The sequence below is a fragment of the Coregonus clupeaformis genome, chromosome 35 (genome assembly GCF_020615455.1).
Source record: "Coregonus clupeaformis isolate EN_2021a chromosome 35, ASM2061545v1, whole genome shotgun sequence".
NCBI lineage: Eukaryota > Metazoa > Chordata > Actinopteri > Salmoniformes > Salmonidae > Coregonus > Coregonus clupeaformis.
Genome location: NC_059226.1, coordinates 19,375,137 through 19,380,188, shown reverse-complemented (window position 1 = coordinate 19,380,188; position 5,052 = coordinate 19,375,137).

The window sequence follows — 5,052 nt, the reverse complement described above, 5'->3', positions numbered from 1 at the left end:
CTTGTCTCAAGATAATTATTTTACCCCAAATACTCTTATTGTGTTGAACTATTTAGAGTGCAGACAGCATGGTTGTGAAGCCGGTTGGATGTACTGCCAAATTCTCTAAAATGACGTTGGAGGCGGCTTATGGTAGAGAAATGAACATTCAATTCTCTGGTGGACATTCCTGCGGTCAGCATGCCAATTGCACGCTCCCTCAAAACTGTGGCATTGTGTTCTGTGACAAAACTGCACACTTTAGGGTAATGTTTTATTGTCCCTCAGCTTCTTTACATGCCACACCTGTCAGATGGATGGATTATCTTGGCAAAGGAAAAATGCCCACTAACAGGGATGTAAACAAATGTGTGCACAACATTTGAGAGAAATAATATTTTTGTTCGAATGGAACAATTCTGGGATCTTTTATTTCAACTCATGAAACATGGAACCAACACTTTACATGTTGCGTTCATATTTTTGTTCAGAATAGTTTAAACTTTTACCAAAAATTATATAATAATATATGCCATTTAGCAGACACTTTTATCCAAAGTGACTTACAATCATCCATGCATACATTTTACATATGGGTGGCCCCTGGGAATCGAACCCACAATCTTGGCATCGCAAGCGCCATGCTCTACCAACTGAGCACCAGAGAACCAATTGTCTGTTTAAGAAAACATGAAACAGATCCTATTATAAATGCCTTCTCCTCTCCCTCTCCTTCATATCAGTCTAACCAGAGATTATTTGGGATGATAGGTATCAGGGAGGCAAGGAGGCGGGTAGGAAGGGTGCACCCCTCCCCATATCCTCCACTCCTCTCCTCTCCTTTGGAGATGCTATGGATCTGAAAAGGTGGGCTGCAAGATAAAGTCCATCTAACTCCAGCGATGTCCGCCAGCGCACCAGTGGAATAAATCTACTAAATATAATGCTAATTTAAAAAGCGAATGACTCCTGAAGGAACACCACAGTCTGCCTCAATCTGAGATCTCAGCCTATATTCACAGATACTCATCAACAGCGGAACCATTTATTCACCGAAGAAGGCTAGAGGGGGAGAGAGAGAGAGGGAGCGAGAGAGAGAGAGAGAGAAGAGGATGGAGAGACTGAGAGGGAGATAGAAGAGGAGCGGAAGGCGCTGTGAGAGAGACAAATGTAGAGGAGAAAGGAAGAACAATGACGGAGAGATAGAGAGAAAAGGCAGAGGGATAGGGATGGGGGGACTAATATAGATTGGGTCTGAACAGAGAGAGGGAAGTGGATTGCTTTAAGGAGTAGAGTGGGGGGGCAGAAGAGGGGCTGGGATTGGACAGGTGTCACACTAAGGGGACCGTCCTCAGACCAGGAAGGAATGGGATATGACACTGGCAGGCAGCAATGTTGGTCTGCTCTGGTTCTTGGGAAGGCCATCACCGCCTCTACAATACATGCTTCTAATGAAGAAAAACAGTGGTGCTAAAACATAACCACAGCTATGAGAGAAAAGTGAACAAAAATTCCTATCAAAATCCTATTATAATCTGCAGCTCCCTCTCTGTATATAACCAATGTACAGTACATTCACCCTCGTTGGCTCCTTTCTCTCTTCTCTCCCTTTTTCTCAGATGTACCAGTCTTTAACCTGTTCTGACAAACACAAGAGTTAGAGAAACACCCAGCTGTTATGGGAAGCATGACTCTGTCTGCTCCTGCCTCCGTACATGATTCCCTTTGTCACTTTAGGCCACAGCCGAGGAAGAAGCCTTTTCCAGTTTTCCCTGGATGGGCTGAGGCCGCCAACACAGGTGTACTATCCAGTCAGTCCCCTTTACACGTGAGCAAGCGATAGAGAGAGTAGGAGAGAGAAAGAAAGAAAGAAAGAGAGAGAGAGTGCGCAAGAGTGAGAGAGAGAGAGAGAAAGAGAGAGAGAGAGAGAGAGAGAGAGAGAGAGAGAGAGAGAGAGAGAGAGAGAGAGAGAGAGAGAGAAAGAGAAAGAGAAAGAGAAAGCCCTGCCTTGTTCTTCCATGCCTCTGTCTCGGCCTGTTTAAAATCACAGAACCATGTTCACGATCACTTCACAACTTTACTTGAACAAACTCCATTCCCATCTAACCTTCATATTGCAGACCTATTCATCACTAACTATCCCTTTCTTCTCCTATAGACTCCTTCCTCTTGGTAAATGCATTGTCACATTTCATAATCCACCTTTTTGGCTGCAGTCTGAGATGCACAGTGCAGATCACAGAAGGTCATGGTGTACAGCAGTGCACTGAGTTTTTCTCTCCCTCTGAGTGAACAAACTATGGTATTCTCACATGATGTAGCTACCGCCATGTCTCCAGAGAACTTACTGAGCACAAAAAAACACAAACAAACATCCGACATGCCTTTTTTTTCCCCTTTCAGCAAGCGGAATGTTTCTGTGACCTTTCAAAGTGTAGTTTCCCCTAGTGTTTTGCACAATTTTGGGGTCGGAAATTAGAGAGAAAAAACCTGACACACTTTAAACAGAGATCAAGCTCTCTGTCCTAATATTGTGATTACACTGATGTTTGGGTAAACATGTCAACATACATAGAGCATTCTCTCAGATCTGTTTAGCTTTGAAGCTTAAAAGAATGGAATAGACTTTGGTACAGTGCCTTCAGAAAGTATTCACACCCCTTGACTTTTTCTACATTTTGTTGTGTTACATCCAGAATTTAAAATGGATAACATTTATATTTTTTGTCACTGGCCTACACACAATACCCCATAATGTCAAAGTGGAATAATCTTTATTTTGAATCTTTTACAAATTAATTAAAAATGAAAAGCTGAAATGTCTTGAATCAATAAGAATTCAACCCTTTGTTACGGCAAGCCGAAATAAGTTCAGGAGTACACATTTGCTTAACAACTCACATAATAAGTCGCATGGACTGTGTGCAATAATAGTGTTTAAAATGATTTTTGAATGACTGAAAATGGTTGTCTAGCAATGATCAATAACCAATTTGACAGAGCTTGAAGAATTTTGAAAATAATAATGGGCAAGTTGCACAATCCAGGTGTGGAAAGCTCTTAGAGACTTACCCAGAAAGACTCACAGCTGCAATAACTGCCAAAGGTGACTCTAACATGTATTGATCAAGGGGGTTGAGTACTTATTTACATTTACGTCATTTAGCAGACGCTCTTATCCAGAGCGACTTACAGTTAGTGCATACATTATTCTTTTTTTTTCTTTTTCTATTTTTTTCATACTGGCCCCCCGTGGGAATCGAACCCACAACCCTGGCGTTGCAAACGCCATGCTCTACCAACTGAGCTACCTCCCTACCGGCCATTCCCTCCCCTACCCTGGACCAATTGTGCGCCGCCCCATTGTCTCCCGGTTGAGGCCAGCTACAGCAGAGCCTGGATTCGAACCAGGATCTCTAGTGGCACAGCTAGCACTGCAATGCAGTGCCTTAGACCACTGCGCCACTTACTTATCTAATCAAGATATATTAGTATTTTATTTTTTATACATTTTATTAGAAATGTTAAACATTTTATTCCACTTTGACAATACAGTATATTTTGTGTAGATTTTTGACAAAAACAATTAAACTCATTTTAATCCCACTTTGTAACATAATAAAATGTGGAAAAAGTCATGGGGTGTGAATACTTTCTGAAAGCGCTGTCACACCATTACAAATTGGCATTTGTGAAGAGTCCCTTTCAAACAGCGAAACATTGAGGGCCAGTGTCCCTTAACTCCCATGATGATCTCTCGTTTTCCTCTGAACACGATATGATTGGGCACAGACGTGGGTGGGCGGCGGCACATGCATTTAATTGCAACGTGTGAATTTGTGTTAGTTAGAGTGCAAGTGAAACGGATCCGACAGGGAAAGATGAGCAGAGCCAGGGGGGAAGAAGCCACGGGAGACATACTCCTCACACACCTCCTACACTCACAATATACTCAATATACTGTATACACATGAAGACATACAGTACACTCACACATGTAGACATGGAGTTCACTTACCTTTTGACAAACGCAAACAGATAGCTGACCTAATATGCCCTAGTAGCAAAATAATAAATAATTTAAATAACTACCTCAAACATACTTATTTTTCTCCTCCTGCCTGATCTGATGGTGGGGTGTGTGGTGGGTAGTTGTCATTCCCACCTGCGCTGAGAGGCGGACAGGCAGGGAAGGAGCCATGGGTGGTCCTGATCAGACCAGGGCGGACCGGGGGAGGAACAGACATCTGTGATGAATAGATACAGACGTGTCACTGTTGAACATACTATTCATAGAACACAGACACATTCATACAGAATCACACTTGGCTAGAGGCGTTTGACCAAAACATATTGTGTATACAGGATAACACTTTATTTTAAGGTACATTTATTAGCCACTAATTTGTAGTTTTTAAGTGTGCATATAAGTAGCTTATAAGGCCTTTATTATGTCTTGTTTGTATTTGTATTTATTATGGATCCCCATTAGCTGCTGCCAAGGCAGTCCAGCAAAATTAAGGCAGTTATACATTTTAAAAACATTACAATACATTCATAACAGATTTCACAACACATTAAGTGTGTGCCCTTAGGCCTCTACTCTACTACCACATATCTATAAAACAAGATCCATGTGTACGTGTGTGTATAGTGCGTATGTTATCGTGTGTTTGTATGCATGTGTCTATGTTTGTGTTGCTTCACAGACCCCGCTGTTCCATAAGGTGTATTTTTATCTGTTTTATAAATCTAATTTTACTGCTGGCATGAGTTACTTGATGTGGAATAGAGTTCCATGTAGTCATGGCTCTATGTAGTACTGTGCACCTCCCATAGTCTGTTCTTGACTTGGGGACTGTGAAGAGACCTCTGGTGGCATGTCTTGTGGGGTATGCTGTGTGCCAGTAGTTCAAACAGACAGCTCGGTTCATTCAACATGTCAATACCTCTCCCAAATACAAGTAGTGATGAAGTCAATTTCTCCTCCACTTTGAGCCAGGAGAGATTGACATGCATATTATTAATGTTAGTTCTCTGTGTACATCCAAGGGCCAGCCGTGCTGCCCTGTT